The sequence below is a fragment of the Miniopterus natalensis genome, chromosome 4 (assembly GCF_054644295.1).
Source record: "Miniopterus natalensis isolate mMinNat1 chromosome 4, mMinNat1.hap1, whole genome shotgun sequence".
NCBI lineage: Eukaryota > Metazoa > Chordata > Mammalia > Chiroptera > Miniopteridae > Miniopterus > Miniopterus natalensis.
Window position 1 is genome coordinate 71,655,857 of NC_142084.1, and position 20,355 is coordinate 71,676,211.

Sequence of the window (20,355 nt, forward strand, 5' to 3'; positions counted from 1 at the left end):
TGGAGTCAGAGATTGAAGTGATGCTGCCACAAGCTTTGAAATGCCTGGGCCACCAGAAACGAAAGAGGCAAGGAAGAATCCTCCCCACAACCTTCAGAGGGAGCACTGCACTGCCAACCCCTTGATTCTGAACTTTTGGCCTCCAGAACTGTGAGAGAATAAATTTTTATTGGTTTTAAGCTATGACAGTGATAGCAAACTAATACAGTAGTCCCCCCTCATCCACAGTTTCACTTTCCAAGGTTTCAGTTACCCACGGTCAACTGAGACCTGAAAACATTACATGGAAAATTCCAGAAATAAACAACTTATAAGGTTTTTAAAAAATATTTTTATTGATTTTTAGAGAGAGAGGAAGGAAGAGGGAAAGAGAAAAACATTGATGTGAGAGCATAATGTCGATTGGCTGCCTCCTGCACCACCCCTCCCAGGGACTGAGCCTGCAACCCAGGCATGAGCCCTGACCCAGAATTGAACCAGCAACCTTTCGATGCACGTGGCGATGCCCAACCAACTGAGCCACACCAGCAAGGGCAACAATTCATAAGTTTTTAATTGCACACAGTTCTGAGTAGCGTGATGAAATCGCTGCTGTCCTGCTTGGTCTGACTCTGGCTATCCAATTTGGATATAGTTTTAAAAATTTAATGAATGAATTAATTTTATTTTTTATTGTTAATACTGTTACAGATGTCCCCCATCCTCCCCTTATCCCCTCCACTCAGTCCCTGCTCCCCTAGGCCTTCACCATGAGCTATGCATATATACATACATGTCCAATTTGGATATCTTTAAGTTCTTTTTTATTCCTAATTACTTTGTCTGGAACTTCTAATACTATGTTGGTAGAAATAAAAAATTATAAAAAAGAAGCAGACATTCTTGATTTTAGACCTCAACTCACTAGATGCCAGTAGCACCCTCCCGCAGTGTGACAACCAAAAATGTCTCCAGACATTGCCCAATGTCCTCTGGGGGCAAAACTTCCCCTGGATAAGAACCACTGGTCTATGCCTATACAAGTACTACCCTGCCTTGACTCCCATAGCTTTATAGTAAGACCTCTCAGCATCGTCTAAGACCAGGGACTCTGAGCCTTTGAATGATGCTGCCTGAACCTGGCCCAAGGAAATGGACTGGTGTGTACAGGGGAACACATTGGAGGTCAGAAAAACAGGGCTGGAGGGAAAAAAAGAAAAAGGAAAGGAAAGGAAAGGAAAGGAAAGGAAAGGAAAGGAAAGGAAAGGAAAGGAAAGGAAAGGAAAGGAAAGGAAAGGAAAGGAAAGGAAAGGAAAGGAAAGGGGAAAGGAAAGGAAAAAGAAAAGGAAAGGAAAAAGGAAAGGAAAGGAAAAAGGAAAGGAAAGAGAAAAGAAAAGAAAAGAAAAGAAAAGAAAAGAAAAGAAAGAAAAGAAAAGAAAAGAAAAGAAAAGAAAAGAAAAGAAAAGAAAAGAAAAGAAAAGAAAAGAAAAGAAAAGAAAAGAAAAAAGAAAGAAAAGAAATCCATAGGCTCTCCATCTCGAGAGCCTGGGATATAAGGCATAGTGCTTTTAGAGGACAGCAAATTAGGCTGGTGATTAAAAAAAATCATTGGGGGGGGTGTGTGTGTGCAGAAGATTCCAAGGGACAAGATGCAAAAGCAAGTTGCTCAGCAATACCTAAAGTCAGGTTAATGCCAGAATTTCTCAGCCTTGGCACTGTTGGCATTTTGGGCTGAATAATACTCTATTGTGGGGGCTATCCTATGGGATTGTAGGGTGTTGAGCAGCATCCCTGGCCTCCACCCACTAGATGCATAGCACTCTCCACTTCCCCAGTTATGATAACCTGAAATGTCTCCAGTATCAATGGCCAGTGTGTGTGTGTTTGAGGGAGGTGTGTTTGAATCATCCCCAGATGAGCACCATTATTCTATGCACAAAAAAAGTGGATAATATATGTAGGATTTCCTTTTCCATAGTATTATTTAATTTTTAAAGTGATTCATTTTTATAATCAGAAGAATATTATGAAATGGTTGACATTTCTTGATCATATACTATGTGCCAAGTGGCTTACTCATATAAAAGTATTGATGTTTATTGAGCAGCAACTTGGTAACAAGCACTTTTTGTAATTTGTTTTGTTTTGTTTTCTAATATGTCTTTATTGATTTCAGAGAGAGGAAAGGAGAGGGAGAGAGAGAGACAGAAACATCAATAATGAGAGAGTCATTGATCAGCTACCTCCTGCATGCCCTCTACTGGGGATCGAGCCTGCAACCCAGGCATGTGGCCTGACTGGGAATCGAACCTCGATCTCCTGGATCATAGGTCAATGCCCAACAGCTGAGCTACACTGGCTAGGCTATTTTGGTTTATTTTTAATTAATATACATTTTTAGAGCAGTTTTAGGGTTACAGAAAGAGTGAGCAGGAAGTTCAGAGAGCTTCCACAGACCCCCTTCTTCCCCCGTCCCAGTTTCTCCTATTATTAACATCATTCATTCCTGTGATACATTTGTAACAATTGATGAGTAAATATTGATACATTATTATTAACTGAAGTCCACAATTTACATTAGAATTCACTCTGTGTTGTACATTCTATAGGTTTTGACATATGCATAATGTCCACCATTATACTATCATAAAGAATAGTTTTATTGCCTTAAAAATCCCCTGTGTTACACCTATATTGGGCTTGCCTTCAATCTCTAAGTCAGTTATAGCCATTTTGTTTGTGTTTGCCTTTTGATTTTCTATTGATCATAGTATCATCTGGTCTCAATTCTTTTTCTTATTTTATTGCATTGGCCAGCACTTGAATATTAAGCATTGAATATTAGCTATGATTGTGGGCACCCCTGACTCATCCTGGAATATATTATCTTCTGTTTCAATATCCAACATAATGCAGATGGTTACTTTTTTCTTTCTTTTTTTAAAAATCCTCACCCGAGGGTATTTTTTCCATTGTTTTCAGAGAGAGTGGGAGGGAGAGAGAAAAAGAAACGTGGATGTGAGAAAGACACATCGATTGGTTGCCTCCCACATGTGCCCTGACCAGGGCCAGGGATGGAGCCTGCAATCGAGGTACGTGCCCTTAACAGGAATCAAACCTGAGATCCTTCAGTTTCCGTGCTGACTCTCTAACTACTGAACCAAACCAGCTAGGGCCAGATGGTTTCTTTTTAATCCAATCTTTGATCAGACTAATTTCTTTCTATTCCCCATTTACTAAGAACTTAAAAATCAGGAGTGGTTGCTGAATGTTATTTGATGTTTTCTAGCATAGTGAGATAATCATTTGGTACTTTTTCTCCTTTTATCTCTTCATTGAGTAAAGGAGGCCTTCTGATGCTAAGCTTTCCCTGCCTTCCTGGAAATAAAACCCTGCATGCCCCTGGTATGTTATCCTTTAAAACACAGCTGAGTTCAATTTGTTGATATTTTATTTAGCATTTTTGCATGTGCCCAGGCTCCTGACCCTTCCCTGGCACGTCCATACCCTGCAGCTGAGCTGATTCCCGCAGGGCATGGGGGAGAGTCTGCTCAGAACTTCTGCAGGAGCTCAACCAGGTGACTTCAACTCAGCAGCTCCCCAGCCCGCCCCCCTCCAGGAGACTGCTCACCCACTACTGCACCTTGGGCAGCCTCCTCACCTTCTTTTTCCACTGGTCCTCTACACCCCAACCCCCAGTCTTGTTGACTCATTCTCCTAAAGGGGGGAAGGGGCCAGCCACACAGCTCCCCTCACACCCCAGAGCCATGGTCTTGTCCAGTCTCCCCTGCTGACCTTGGTATCTGCAACTAAAGCCAAGACAGAGGTCACACTTTTTTTTCTTTTAATTTTTAAAAATTTATTGATTTTAGGGGGAGGGAGAGAAAAAATGCATTCATTGGTTGATTCTTGCATGTGCTGACTGGGGATCAACCACAACCTTGGTGTATTGGGATGATGATCTAACCAACTGAATTACCCTCCAGGGCCCACAAATTCTTGTTCCTTCTGATACTGCAGGACAGTTGCCAGGAGCCAGATTGAGCAGAACACAGGAGTTGGCAGGAAGCAAGGAAGTTTCCATTGGTACGCCCCAACTGCCTCCTCCCCAGGTTAACAACTTTTGTCAGCTTTAGGCTCTGCTGGCTCTAGAGGCATTGCAGTGCAAGAAGGGAAGATGTAACTTACATCCTGTCCTCCTTGCAGCCAGGTCTCAGACTGGAGCTGGGATTTACCCTAAACCAGCAGCTCCTCAGGAGGCAGCTCACCTAACACCACCCCATCCACCAGTATAGAATCCCAATGAAAAGCTGTGCATCCTGCAGCCAGTCACTGCACCTCTCTGCATCATCCACATCACTTGCTCCGAACCTTGACCTGGCAATGGGTCATGCAAGGAGTAGGTCAGACCCACGGTTGCCCACGGCAATGCAGAGCCCCTGCGTTGAAATACGAGAAAAGATCTAGAGAGGGAAAGATCTTATTTTCTTTTTTAAAAATGATTATTCATATTGCTCTGAAACTTAATTTTTTCATCAAGAGAAAATCATAGATGACATGAAGCTCTGTCAAGGGGAGATCTGGGGGAAAGAGTCCTAGCAGAGGCTTTCGACAGAATTGAGCTGCCTGTACTAGTGCAATGATCTTGACAAGAAGAAATATATTTCATTTCTTGACCCAGAACATAGAAACTGAAGTTCCACAATGTGACACTCACACCGTATATGACACGCCCTAGCCCATCCTGATCACACTCCACTAAACTGATTTCATGGCCCAACATTAGCTTGGTGGTTAAGAGCTAAGACTTCAAGGATGAGTTTGAATGTAAACTTTGCAAAGTACTAACTGTGATACTTTCAGTATGTTGCTTAACCTCCCTGTGCTGTAATTTTTATGCTGTGGCTTTAAAGTGGGGACAATAGAGTATCTACTCATGAGGGTTGATATCAGATTTGCCTCCAGGAAGAGTGAACCGATTTATACCTATAACTTTAATGCATTCTTTTTTCATACACTGTTTCTTTAAACCCACACTATTTATCTTTTTAATTTTTAATAAATTGATGAGTGGAAAAAAAGAGTAAATCATAGAAATGTTTCCAGTGTAGTAACTATAAATCTTATTTATCTTTAAATTTTTTAAATGTAGCTTTTCTTGTTACTTTTTAATCACACAACATTAAAAGTTTAAAGAGCCAGATTGTCCTGGAAGACTTGTTATGAAAATCTGCAGCCCCCTACAGTTTCCATGTATTATGAAATCAAGAAAAACATCAACACAGCTTTGGTCGGTGTGTCTCAGTTGGTTGGATCATTGTCCTGTACAGCAAAAGTTCATGGGTTTGATCAGGGCACATAGTCAGATTTTGGGTTTGATCCCCTCTCGGGTTGTGTGGAGCGGGGGGACAACTGATTAATGTTTCTCACATCGCTATTCCTCTCTCTCCCTCTCCCTTCCTCTCTCTAAAATCAATGGAAACATATCCTTGAGTGAGGATTTAAAAAAACAAAAAAACAAAACATCAACACAATCGTGAGAGATATAAATGCTGTTGTGGGGTTGTGGACTCAAAGGTGTTAGGGAGCCCAGCCGGTGTGGTTCAGTGGTTGAGCATTGACCCATGAACCAAGAGTTTCCTGGTTCGATTCCCAGTCAGGGCACATGCCCAGGTTTTGGGCTTGATCTCTAGTCGGGGGCATGCAGGAAGCTGCTGATCAATGATTCCCTCTCATCATTGATGTTTCTATCTCTCTATCCCTTTTCCTTACTCTTTCTCTAAAAACGTATTTGAAAAAAAGGTATTAGGGAATGCGGAGGTGTGAATGAAGCCAAACACCTGGACAAGGCTCCCTCTTGTCCGCTCCCAGCACCCGTTGGCCCCCAGATCCTGTTCATTCAGACCGAATCAGGCCCTCTGCCTCCCCTTTCAATGCTCTGGCCTCTACCTTGCCCCCCCACTTCCAAGGAATCTAACACCCAGGCTCCCTCCCCAGCTCACACACCCTCCATAGCTCCCTATTGCCCTCAGAACAAAATCAATCTGGTAACGTGAAGTCAGCTCCAATACCTTGCTCCTTCTCCCCTCTCCCCTCCTTGTCCCCATACCCAAGGAGATGACGAGGACTCTGGACTTAGAGCCTGGCAGAGTTTGAATTCTGACTTTCTGGGCAGCTCTGTCACTTTTACTTCAGTTCCTTGTCCATGAAAATAGGTGTGGGTTGCCCTGGCCAGTGTTTCTCAGTGGTTAGAGCATCAGCCTGTTCACCAAAAGGTCTTGGGTTCTATTCCCATAAAGGGCACTTACCTGGGTTTCAGTTTCGATTTCCACCCCTTGTAGGGGCACGTGTGGGAGGCAACCAATGGATGTGTCTCACATCAATGTTTCTCTCTCTCTCTTCTTCCTCCCCCGCCCCCCCTTCCACACTCTCTGAAAATCAAAGGGAAAAAAAATCCTCTGGTGAGAATTAACAACATCAAAGGTGTGTGTTTGAGGAAGTGGAGGGTTCTGGGTGCTGTAAAAGCACTGCCCTTGATGGGAGGCATTGCCAGGGTGACTGCCAGCTCCAAGGACACCCAGCCGGGGGTTGCTGGTGGAGGCCCATGTTGGATGTAGGGAAAGAGGCACCTAGATTGGCTGTTAATGGGCAAAGTGAAAACACACTTGAGCTGTGCAAGGACTGCAGGGAGCCCACAGATTGCATCTATTGGGGAGAAGGGTCAACCCCAGAAAGCAAACAGTGGCTTTGTGTCCTCAAGGGGCCTGGTCACATATTAACATCTGGTCCCCGGCCCAGCCCACCCGGTCTCCGCCATCTGCACGAAGGTGCAGGGTGTGTGCTGAATTCAGTCCTTACTCAAGCATTTGTTTTCAAGACAAGACAAATGCAGAGGCCCCATGCCCTTTAGTCAGGGTCAGAGCCCACAGTGGGGCAGAGGAGAGCTGCACGCCGCTGGGCCTGAGGGCCTCTCTCCAAGCCTGAGACCTGGGCCAGGAGTCCTGCCGCGAGAGAGATGCACTGCTGAGAGCATGGACCGTGGGCTCAGTCTCCTGCCTTCAGCGCGGAAAGAGAGGAAGCGCTGACACATGCTAGAACATGGATGAACCCTGAAAACATCCTGCTCAGCGAAAGAAGCCAGACATGGAAGGCCACATAGTATGCGATTCCACTGATATGAAGTGTCTGATATGAACAGGCAAATCCACAGAGACAGAAAGTGGACTAGTGGATGCCACTTTCCACTAGTGGGGGTGGGGGAGGGAGAATGGGGAGTGACTGCTCACGCAGCTGTAGCCTCCTTTTGGGGTGATGAAAATGTTTTGAACTAGATAGATGTGATGGTTGCTCAACACTGTGAATGTATTAAATGACTGAATTGTATACTTTATTTTTCAGAATTGTACACTTGCATTGGTTAATTTAATGTCGTGTGAATTTTACCTCAATAAAGACTAATAAATACATAATGGAATAAAATAAAAAAAGAATCCCAGCCCTAGCCGGTGTGGTTCAGTTGGTTGAGTATCGTCCCATGCACCAAAAGGTCACCGGTTCAGTTCCCAGTCAGGGCACATGCCCAGGATTTCGGGCTGGATCCCCAGCATGGGGCATGAAGGAGGCAGCCGATCGGTGTTTCTCTCTCTCTTTCTCTCTCCCTCTCCCTTCCTGTCTCTGAAATCAATAAAGATATATATTTTAAAAGTGTATATTCATATAGTGGGATATTATTCAGCCTTTAAAAGGAAGGGAATCCTGACACCTTGACTGAGCTTGAGAACATTATGCCAAGTATAATATGCCAGTCACAAAAGAACAAATACTGTATGATTTCATTTATACAAGCTCCCTAGAGGAGTGAGATACATCGAGACAGAAAGTAGAATTGTGGGTGCCAGGGGTTGGGGAGGGGGATGGGAAGTTGCTGTTCCACAGGGACAGAGTTGCAGTTTGGAAGGTGAAAAGTTCTGTGGATGGGCGGTTGAGATGATTGCACAAAACTGTGAATGTACTTAATGCTACTGAACTGTGCACTTAACGTGGTTAAAATGTGTGAAAACTAATAAAGAGAAACCTCATTTTATTATTATTATTTTTTAAAGAGCAAAGTGACCTCTTTTTTAAAAAAAACACACGAATATCTTTATTGACTTCAGAGAGAGGAAGGGAGAGGGAGAGAGAGAGAGAGAAACATCAATGATGAGAGCGGCATTGATCAGCTGCCTCTGGCACACCCCCAACCGGGGATGGAGTCCGCAGCCCGGGCATGTGCCCCAACCCCGGGAATCAAACCAGGACCTCCTGGATCCAAGGTCGATGCCAAACTGCTGAGCCAGGCCCGGCCAGGCGGGAAGCCTCCTTTTAGGATGGAGTTGGGAGGCCAGAAGCGGGAGCCCTCAGCACTATAACTCCATGGCACTTAGGGACCCAAAGAGGAAGAACTGCCCACTGGGGACCTCAACAGGAAGAGTTCACTTAGCAAGTGGGAACTGCTTCACTACTCCACCAGAAGGAAGGAAAATTTCCCTACTTAGCCAATGAGAAACGTTACCACCTTGAACTCTCACTTACCTCCAATGTTCTTTCATTGAAAATAACACTACTGGCCCTGGTCGGTGTGCTCAGTGGTTAGAGTGTCAGCTGGTGCACCAAAGGGTCATGGGTTTGATTCCCAATCAAGGGCACATACCTGGGTTGAAGGTTTGATCCCTGGCCCCAGGGACATGCTACAAGGGCCAACTGCACCACAGCAACTCCCAATCAATGTGTCTCTCTCACATCAATGTTTCTCTCTCTTTCTCTCTCTCTCTCCCCCCCTCCCTCCCTTTCATTCTCTCTAAAAAAATCAATGGAACAAAATCATCCGGTGAGGGTTATCAACAACAACAACAAAAACCCCACTCAACTTCCTCCTTTTTCTCTACGAAGTAATATTACTGTCCTTGGCTCCCGGGCTTGCCTATGGTTTTCACTATGGCTTGCTTATACCGAATTGCAATTCTCTGCTATTCCCAAATAAACCCATTTTGCCGGTAAAATAACTAGCTGTTTTATTCTTTAGGACGTAACTTGGTGTCCCGAGTGCGATCCGGAGAAGACCCCTGACAACTCCAAGGCTGGTGCTGGATTCACTGAACCCCTGAGCTCACTGCTTCCTGGCCAGCCCTGGAGTTTGAGGGTAAGTTTTCTCCTGGATTTGGGCTCCATTCTCTTTGCGTTTAGAGCCCTCCAACTTCATTGGGGATCTGTTCTTGTTTTTATAAAGGCTTTGTCTTTTTGGGAACTACTCTGTTAGCCTTTGGCAGGACTCCTTTGGAATGAGGCTGTTCCTATTGGAAGTATGTGGAATTTTTATTTTGCTCTCTAGAGAAACCTTTGAGAAGAGGGATTCAGGTCATCTAAATGTTGTAAGGGCACCCCCACCCCCACCCCTTCAGGGATCCTGGCCGGTTTTATGTTTAAAAACAGATCCCAATCCCTCTTCATGCGCATTTCTCACTAAAGGGACCTACTTAACCAAAACGAATTTAAAGCACCAATGGCCATTCTGGGGAACTTTCAATTTACCCAAACTTACTTTTCTCAAAACTGAATTGGACAGCCATGGGCCTAAAATTAGCAAAACTAAATGGGATACCTATTTTGATTGGTCTTTTGAGGCTTCCAAATGTTTTTGATACTGCTGATTAGGTGTTTGTCCAGAAAGCATTTTTCTGATAGAGTTAGTCCCTCCTGCTCTTTTGGGTGCAGTTGTTGGATATTGGCTCTGCAGTAGAATTTCAGACTTTGGACATGCTACAAGGGCCAACTGCACCATAGCAACTCCCAGAAATAAAGTCTTTATTAGTCCTTATAGTAGGCCCTATGTTAGCTATACCCTGCTGCATAAGAAATGACCCCAAAACTTAGCAGCTGAAAACAGCAAACATTTATCTCATGGTTTCTGTGTCAAGAATCTGGGAGTGGCTTAGTTGGGTACATGTGGCTTCATGTGTCTGATAAGATCGCAGTTGAGGTTTTGGCTGGGGCTGTAGTCTGCTCAAGGCTCGAATGGGGTTGAAGTATCCAATTCTATATTCGCTCACTCCACAGGGCTGCCTCATGACATCCCAGCTGTCTTCCATCAGCATGAGTAACCCAAGAGAGAAGAACACCTAAGACAGTAGCCACAGGTCTTTTTTTTTTTTTTTTAAGCTTAAATACATTTCTTATGTAACCAGAAATCTAGAACTAGGCAGCTACAGGTGTCCTTTCATCTGCTCCATGATGCCATAGATTTTTTTTCTTTTTGATTCCACCATTTTTCATGTTCTCTTTATCCCTAGGCTTGTTGCCTTATGATTGCAAAGTGGTTGCTACACCTCCAGGTATCACATCCACATTCACAGCAGAAAGAATGGGAAGCCAGCTGCATCGCCCTTTTATCAAGATGGAAAAAGCATACTGCAAACATAGCCACCCTTACCTGAAAAGAAAGCTAGGAAGTTGGGAGGTAGGAAACCACAGCTTTATTATTTTATTTTATTTTATTATTTCATTTTATTGATTGATTAATTTCAGAGAAAGGAAGGGAGAGGGAGAGAGATAGAAACATCAGTGATGAGAGAGAGTTATCGATCAACCTCCTCCTGCACCCCTCCCCCCGGGGATGGAGCCCGAAACCCAGGCATGGGCCCCGACTGGGAATGGAACAGTGACCTCCTGGTTCATAGGTCAGCTCTCAACCACTGAGCCATGCCGGCTGGGCAAACCGTAATCTTTTAAACCTAATCTTGGAAGTGCTGTCTCATCACTTCTCTTGTGTGATATTCATTAAAAGCAAGTTGATAAGTCCAGCTCGAGTTCACAAAGATGTGAACACTTGGAGGTGGGGTATCACTGGGGACCATCTCGAAGGCTTCCCCTCACAGGCCCCAAAGCCAGGAGCCTAGATAACTAAACCCAGGCAAGGAAAGCATGCCCCAGGTCCAGCTGGGGGTCTGTGGAGATCCAGGTGGCTTTTTTTTTTCTTCTTTCTGATCACAGACTCTTCTACTTGACCTGCAGTATTACATAGTGTAGCAGGAAGTGTTTGCCACAGCACAGACTTCCTCGTGTCTGCTACAAGGAAACCAGTACTGGCCAGTGAATTTAAATGGATCTGTGGGACTTCCAGAGCAGGACCTGTGTCCTTTTAAGAAGCAGTAACACTGAAAGGCACAGACTCAGATGGGAACACGGCATTGTTACTGCAGCAGGAGTGAGCCAAACGCTGGTGCCTTAGGGGAGAGATTTTCTGAATGGATTTAAACAGTTTCTGCAGAGCAGGAGGGGGTGTCTCTAGGGGGAACATGTTGGTTAGTATGGCAAGGAGAACCCAAATATTTGTTTCCACTCTTGACGAGCTGGGCTTGCTGATAGGGTTGTAATTATCTCAGCAGAAAGTCATTTTGTTGACCTGAGACCAAGATCCAGTTGTTACAAGATGAAGTTTGGGATTAAGTAGATGAGGGAAATGTACCTAGTCAGAGGGCCTATGGAAGGAAATCTGTTGTATTCGTTTCTACTGTATTATGCTATAACACAGTCCCACAAACTGGGTGGCTTAAAACAACAGAGACTTATTTTGATTCCCTCGTGTACGAGATCAAGTTGTCAGCAGGGTGGTTCATTCTGGTTGCTGGAAGAATCCAGCTGTAGGGTAGGAGGAAGGCCCATGCCCCCCACACCCACCATCATCACAGCCGGCAAGGGCAGGCTTCTCATTTTTCTTCTCTCTTCTGCCTGGAGCTAGAGAAAGTCCTCTGCTTGGAAGAGCTGTGTGATTAGACTGGGCTCATCAGGAAAATCCAGGATAGTCTCTATTTTTTTAAAGTCCAAAAGGTGAAGGGATTGAGAAGCACAGATTGGTAGTTACAAAATAGTTATGGGACTGTAAAGTACAGCATAGGAAATAAAGTTAGTAATATTGTAATAACTGTGTATGGATACTGGAAATATCGGGGGGAACACTTTGTAAAGTATGATCTAACCACTATGCCGTACCCCTGAAACTAATACAAATTAATATTGAATGTAAAGTGTAATTTAAAAAAATATTTAAATTAAATATTAAAAGATTATTAAAACTTATAAAAAATTTTAAAAATTATTAATAATAAAGTCCACAACCTTAATTATATCTGCACAATCCCTTTTTTAAAAAAATTTGACTTTTTGCCCGGCTGGGCGTGCCTCAGCGGTTGAGCGTCGACCTAGGATCCAGGCGATCGGGGTTCGATTCCTGGTCAGGGCACATGCCCGGGTTGCGGGCTTGAGGCAGCCGATCAATGACTCTCTCAACACTGATGTTTCTATCTCTCCCCCTCCTTTCCTCTCTCTGAAATCAATAAAAGTCATATATACATTTTTTAAATATATCTTTATTGATTTCAGAGAGAGGAAGGGAGAGGGATAGAGAGATAGAAACATCAATGATGAGAGAGAGTCATCGATCGGCTGCCTCCTGCACACCCCCCACTGGGGATCCAGCCCGCAACCAGGGCATGTGCCCTGCTGGGAATTGAACTGTGATCTCCTGGTTCATGGGTCAACGCTCAACCACTGAGCAACGCCGGCCAGGCTGCACAATCCCTTTTGCCATATAACTTAAGCTATTAGAATTCAAGGTCCAAGGTATGGACATCTTTAGGGGCTTAGATGTTACTCTTGTTTTTGTCTGTGATCAGACATGATTATGGAGGAGTCTTGTTTTTATCTTGCTCCATCCTGGCCAGAGTGGCCTTGTCTGATGTTGATGTTCTATGAAATTATGTTCAACAAGAGGACACCACAGCTCAACTGTGGACACCAGGCCAATTCCCAGCTGCCCGAAGTCAGGGCCTGCTTTTTTTTTTTTTTCACCATACAGTTACCACCCAGCTTTTGCATATGCTGTTCCCTCTGCCCAGAACACCCTTCTCTCCTTTCTTCATCCAACTCCTCTCCTCTGAGAAGACCTCTTTAATTATCCACCTTGCTGGCTTCCTTAGCTCATTCTCAACATGGGGCACATCTTCTGACTGTGGTTAGGATCATAATTTTTTTATTCAACTTCCTGTGAACCCTGGGAGACCATGGACGCTGTCTCACTTGCCACTGTGTTTCCCGCACAGGTGTGCAGCAGAGCCTCAATACTTACCTGACAGCATCTAAGAGCTATAGATTGTCAGACCAATAGAAGTCAAGAAGCCTCATAGTGGGGGTGCCTGGGAGGAAGTAGAAGTCACCTTGCAGGAGATTTAGCTTGTCCCAGAATGTTCTGTAAGAGCTCCAACCCCAGGAGCGCCACGCTGTTCTTTGCTAGTCTGAAAAAAACATGCGGGGCACCAGAGGGGAAAGACACAGCCTTTATTACTTACACAATGGGGAAGACCCGATGGTGAGCTTCCAAGCCTGGCCAGGGCTAGGGGTTAACTAGCAGTGGGGAGGGGGAGGGAGCCATGCTGGGAATGGTCTCATGCAGGCCAAGGACAAAGGAGAGTCTGGTGAAGGTTGTTTCTTGTCAAGGATGTGGGAACCACCCGGGTCTGGGCTGCTCTGCTCCTTGTGGCTGCTGGCCAGGCAGACACCTTTCCACTGACTGGGAGGGGGAATTGGGCAATATCCTCACTTGACCCCACACTCCACCCTGATATTGCCCATTTCACCTCGCAGCCTGTGTGCCAGTCTTCCAGCAGGGGACCTGTGCAGTTAGGGTGTTAACACATTGCTTCCAAATCCACAAATGCAGTCTAGGCTACAAGCACAGAGTAATAGCAGGGGGAGGAGATCCACACCCCCTAAAAGGGTGTAGTGCCTCCAGGAGCCAGGAGAGTTCCACCAGGAGGTGAGGGGTCAGTGCCCAGGGTGGAGATGGTATTGATCTCCCTTCTCAAGGCCTGCAAGGCTGAACTGACGTTGTGTTCTGAGTCAGGTATGTAGGTGCAGCACTCGGACCCTAGGAGAGCACAGGTCCCTCCATCGGCTGCAGTCAGCATGTCTAGAGCCATCAGGTTCTGTAACACTACCTTGAGCATCTGTGTGACTTCTGGATTCAGCAAGGTGATGGCTGGGCCAGAGTGGTTCAAGGTTTGAGCCCTGGATCTAAAGCCTGGATCTCATGTGTCCATATGTTCCCTCCCTGCGGGGAGAGTATGGCAAGGGGGTAGAACCACCAGTGGGTCTGGCATACAGGGGCCCGTGCCAGCCGTGCTAGGCCTCCTAGTTGCAGGGGAGAGCCTGCAGAGTGGTCACCACCCAGCCTGGGATGTAGGGGCTTCCCCAAGTGCAGCGCCCTGTCCAGTTATAGGGGAGATATGGCCAGCCATGCATCCCACAGACCCAGAGGGTCCCTGGCAGACCCAAGGGTCCCCCAAGGGACAGGAAACATCCTGCCTCTAAGCTGTTGTTCTGTTTCCCCCAGGGGCCTTGGGCAGTGAGGGTGGCTATGTTCCGGCATTGTTCCTTAAGTGTTCACCCCATGTGATGTGTGGTGTTCGATGTGGAATTGCTCTCTCAATACAGTAGGGGGGTCTGATGCCACAACTCTTTTTTAAATTTTTATTGATTTCAGAGAGAGGAAGGGAGAGGGAGGGAGAGATAGAAACATCAATGATGAGAGAGTCATTGATTGGCAGCCTCCTACACTCTCCTAACTGGGGATCGAGCCCACAACCCCGGGCATGTGCCCCGACCGGGAATCAAACTGTGACCTCCGGGATCATAGATCGATGCTCAACCACTGAGCCACACCAGCCGGGCTGACCCCACAATTCTATCTGCACCATAGTCAACTACCCTAGTCTGTCCCACACAGAATGCCCCAGCCAGGGTCCAGTGTGATCGACCTGTTCTCCCAGACCAGGTGGAAGACCTTCTGGTGCACACAGTGGAAATCAGGGGCAGTGTCATTCCACAGGCCCAGGCGGCTCCATTTTGTCTTGTTGCTGGGGCTAATGTCCCAGGGGAGGCCCGCAGCTGTAGACAGAGGAAACTCGGAGCATATCCAGCAGTCTAAACAGTTGGCCTCCCTGGCCAGGGTACTTGCCCATGGTAGAACAGGTTCCCTGTGGTCAGACTAGGGGTGACAAGGAAGATGTTCTACTGGAATTAGCAAAGGCAGATCTTTCCCATTCGGTAACACACATGCAGTTGTGTGATCTTGGGCTAGTATGGTCACTGTTGTGGGGGGCAAGCCTGGCTTGGGTGTGCCAGGCCCGTGTAGGTCCCCCCACTGCAGGTGGTTGTAGAGGTCAAAACCAAGCACCATATAGATGCTGTGTATGTTCCCCTTGGCACAGTATGCGTGGTTGGATTATGGCACCCCAGGGTGAGGGACCATGTCATAGATACTCCTGGACAAGAGTCGAGTCTCTCTCTGAGCCCTCACGTCAAGGGGCTACCAGGGAGCACCAGTGGGGCCCACCTTGGGCTGTCCATGACTACCTAAGAACCTTTCGCCCAGGGAGAATGTCACAAGGGGCCAGCAAAAGCAGATTGTTTTGGGTCCCCACCCCAGTCTCAAGGCCTCCTCTGCCATAGCTATCTGGAAGCGTACAGGGGAAGTCCAGGGCTGTGTTAGCAGGTCGACTGGGAACCCATGACTGACCCCAGGTCTCTCATTCAGGGCCTGCAAGGCGTCTTGAAAGCGAGTGGTGTCCTGCCCACAGGGCATCCTTGAGAAGGCCATTGTACCACTCAGTGAGCTCTGCTCCTGTGGGGTTGTACAGGAGGTGGAAGCGCCAGTCGATGCTGTGCTCTTCGGCCCAGTGTTGGACTAGGTGCCTGGTGAAATCGGTGCCTTGGTCACTCTCGATGGTCTCTGGGGTGTCATACGCAGCACACAGTTGTTTCAGGACCCAGATGCTGGTTTGTTGTGACACCTTTCGACTTGGGTACGCTTGAAGCAGGCCTGTAGCAGTGTCCATAGAGGTCACAGCGTACTGAGCTCCCTCCGAGCCGGGCAGTGGCCCTATGTAGTCCACTTCCCAAAGCACCAGGGGTCGGTCGCCCCAGTGCAAGTGCCCTCCCTCAATGGGCAGATGGCACAGGTGCCTCTGCACAGGAGGGGCACCATGCTTGGCAGGCGGCCACCACGTCTGCATGTCTCAGGGGGAGGCCCCAGGCCTCCACCATGGCCCAGAGAGTCCGCTGGCCCGCGTGTTTCATCTGCCGGCGGAGCCAGGCCGCAGTCTCCTCAGCAGGGGCCTCCTCCAGCCAGCGGATGTGCCCTAGGGCATCCTCTTCATTCCTCAGACGCTGCCAGGGGGTGTGCCCAGTTGCATGATAGAGGGTGACAGCCTTTTGGGCACAGACAGCGGCCAGGTCCTTCCAGAGGTCTGACTCCCAAAGGGGCTTTCCAGCCATGAGCCGTAAGTCGGCTTGTCACTTCTCGAGCCAGAGCATCAGGCCTTGAAACACCACCCAGCATCTGTACAGATCCCCAGCGGCCCTGCCCATTGCCTGCTGTGTCCTTCCCTGTCCTCTGTAAGCCACCACCCTCTAACAGGGCAGCTGCCCCTGACAGGACCCGTCTATACACCAGGCCGATTCTGGAATGAGTGGTATCCCTTCAGTCATGGGCAGTGGTGGGAGGCTGTCAGCAGGGTCAGGAGGGGAGTCTTCAGGGGTCACATAAGCGAGGAGGCCAAGGAATTCTTGCAACTGGGCACCTAGAGGGCTAGAGTGCTTCTCTGCATCAGGCACGCAGTCTGGGCAGTGTGGCTCTTGGGCTGCTTCCCTAAGTCAGGATCCAACCTGAGATTGGGAGGGTAGTCCGCACAAAGACAGGTGCTGGTCCGGTTATTGCTTCCACGGCGATGAGAGCGTTATAGACGGCAAGGACTTGTTCAATGGGACTGTAGCAGCTCTCAGTCCCTTTCCATAGTTGGGACCAGAAGCCTATGGGGACCCATGTTTTGCCTTGCTTTTGCCAGAGCCCCCAGCTATACCCCTCAGGCAAACAGGTAACATCTAGTTCACAGGGTGAGGAGGGGTCGAGGACCCCCAGCGCCTTTACCACAGCTACTGCTGCTTTGGCGCCGGCGGTGAAGGCCCATTGGTGGGCCTCAGTCCATTTCAAGGTGGCTCCCCCTTCAGGTCAGGGCATATAATGGGCAGACTATCTGAGCTAGGAGCAGTATGAAAACTCTCCAGTAACTCAACAGCCCCCCAAATTCCTGCCGATGCTTAGGTGTGAGGGGTTGTGGTTAGGCCTGGATCTTATCAACTACTGGTTGTGGGATGGCCTTCATCTTACCTGACCAGACAACACCTAAGAATTTGACAGACAACCCAGGCCCTTGTAATTTGTTCTTGTTTATTGCCCAACCCCTTTTTTCCAGGTGCCCCAGGAGCCCAGGGACACAATTCCCCAGATCTGCAAGACAGTCAGAGGTTAGCATGGTGTCATCCATATAGTGGTACAAGGTCACGGAAGAGGGATGGGTCCATTTTGTCAGGTGTTCTGCAACCAAACCGATACACAGAGTAGGGCTGTGCAGGTACCCCTGGGGCAGGACTGTGAATGTCCACTGGCGTCCTTCCCAGCTGAAGGTGAATTGGTCCTGACTATCAGGGGAGATGTCAATGGAGAAGAAAGCATTAGCTAAATCTACCATGTAGTGGTATGTGCCGGCTTGAACTGCCAGCTTGTCTGTGTCAGTAATATTGGTGTCTAAGATGTCAGTAGCATTGGGCACTGCCACAGAGGGGGAAGGAACCACTGTTGAATTCCCTATAGTCTACTGTCATTCACCAAGCCCCATGTGGCTTTCTCACAGCCAGATGGGGGAACTGTATGGACTAAGAGTTAGATGGACAATCTCTAGCTTGGCTCTCCTCAATAGTTTCCCCTATTTCTTTGTGGCCCCTAGATAGCTGGTATTGCTTTGTGGCTACCATGCGCCCCAGCTGTGACAGAACTATCAGGGGTGCTCTTGCCTGCCCCTGCAGGGCTGCCTTCACCACCCAGACTCCCAGGTAGTCCTCAACTGGAGCCCCAGAAGGACAGTCCCTAAGACATACTCCGGTATAGGAGAAACAAACACAGCGTGGGTGGGGGGCAGGTGCCCAATGGTAAGCAAGACACTGATGCACCACACGCGCCTCACTTGTGTGGTGGTACTGATGGCACTGATGGGTCCTTGGAACTGGTCAGGGTCCCCATGGAGAAGTGTGCATGGAGAAGTGTCTACAAGGGCTAACACCTGTTGAACATTCTTGGGGGACCAGTAGATGGCAATTTCTACATGCAACCTCGAGTCCCTGTCCCAGAGACTCCCAACCAGACAGAAATTTTGGCCCACTCCCTGCGCAAAGAGCCCACCCCAAGGGTCGTCCTCTGGGGAAGCCAGCAGTAGAGTAGAGCCACAGCCACGTCTCTGCCCCCGCCGTATTTGAGGTAATCTGCCAGCTGGGGTGGGGGGTGGGGGGAGCGACAGCTCGACCTTGGAGCTGGGGTCTGTTCCAAGACCCACACTTCTGGCTTAGCCTAGGGTGTGGGCACTAGTTGAAACTGCTGCTGTGGCTTTAACTGCTGATCTTACAGGCTGTCTGTCAATTTTAGGAAGTCCAGCCACGTTTGCTTCGGGGTGACTTTCAACGCCCCGCTGCTCTCTCCCAGCCGCCTGGGCTGCTCCTTCTCCAGCTGTGGGACCCCTCTGTAGGTGCAGCTACTCAGTCTCCCAGATCCGCCACTACTGGGCGGCTGGCTGCATCTGGCCCCCTAAAGTCATCTTCACAAATAGCGCACCGCATTGCCATTTCCTGTAGGAAAGCGTGGAGCTCTGGCATGGAACCCCAACTAGGCGTAGACACGGGTAAATCCCCCTCATCGGGCCAGGCGACCTGACACCCTGCCGTCATCCATGTCAAAAGGGACGTGTTCTCAGAGTGTATGTAGCACAGCCCTGTGCACTCGCTGGTGCAGGGAGGGGTGCGAAGTGGCCGAGGCCATACACTGCAACTCATCCCTGGCTGGACTACCCCATCAGCCAGTGTCCCACCACCTCAACAGCCAACCTGCGACGGTCCCTGTCCCTTTTTGGAGATACTTGGTGGCTAACTCTACCATCGCGGCTAGGGTGCATGGCCAGGCTGAGGTGTGCATGTGTTTGAGTTGTGGAGGCAGCTGGGTCCTGCCCCTCTGGCCTCTCCAGCTGAGTTTTCAGTTTCTTTTTCTTTCTTCTTTTTTTTTGTTAGTCCTCACAGGAGGATATTTTTTCCCATTAACTTTTAGAGAGAGTGGAAAGGGGGGGGAGAGAGAGAGAGAAAGAGAAAGATCAATGTGAGAGAGACATATAGATTGGCTGCCTCCCACACACGCCCCGGCGATGGATCAAACCTGCAACCCAGGTACATGGCCTTGATCAGGAATCGAACCCAAGACACTTCAGTCCCTGGGCCGATGCTCTAGTGCTTTAACCATTGAGCCATACCAGCCAGGGCGAGGTTTCAGTTTCTGGATAACAAGGGGCCCAGCCTGCATGGCTGCTGGGTCAGCTGGGTCTGTCTCAACTAGTATCTCCTTGTCGGAGTCAGAGTCACTTTCAGCAGTAGGGTCCCACCTACTAGGGTTTCATTCTGGGTGTGCTACCACAGCCTGGGTTAGGGTCAGGGTGAGCTTCTTCCCCCTCAGGCAAGCAACCTGGACTGCTAAATCCTGTAGCTGCCCCTCTGCCCGCCCCCCCCCTTGCTCTAACTGCCATCCCAAAGCTTCCTTATGATCTGCCTGCATCAGATGCGTGTCCCATTCCAATTTTACTTCCCCCTCCAACCTACCCACTTTTGCTTCAGCAGCCAACTGTTTTGCCATGGCGCGCCACACTGCATGTAAAAGAGGCCACGTCACCGGGGCAGCCCCACCAGCAATCCTTTCATTTCCTTACTTGCTCTTTTCCCATGGTCCCCAGGACCGTGAGCAATCCTGCCAGTCAGAGGGGGCGTTCCTCCAGTCCCTTGGTGGTCCCCAGGAATCTAGCAAGCTTGCTACAGCAAACCCCGTAGAACCTGTGGCCCACCCCGGGAATCTGCTCCCCCCCCCCCAACCTGGGATTGCCCCCAGCAGACTTCAGGATTTTCCTACCAACACTTCTCTGTTGGGCATGCCCAGGTCCTGGTCTCTGGGGTTTTCTGGACTAGCCTGCCAACAATACCAAGTGTACTGTAGAAGCTCCAACCCAGGGGGCACTATACTGTTCTTTGCTAGTTCAAAAAAACCTAGTGGGGGACCAGAGGGGAGAGACACAGCCTTTATTACTTAAACAATGGGGAAGACCCGATGGTGAGCTTCCAAGCCTGGCCAGGGCTAGGGGTTAACTAGCAGTGGGGAGGGGGAGGGAGCCATGCTGGGAATGGTCTCATGCAGGCCAAGGACAA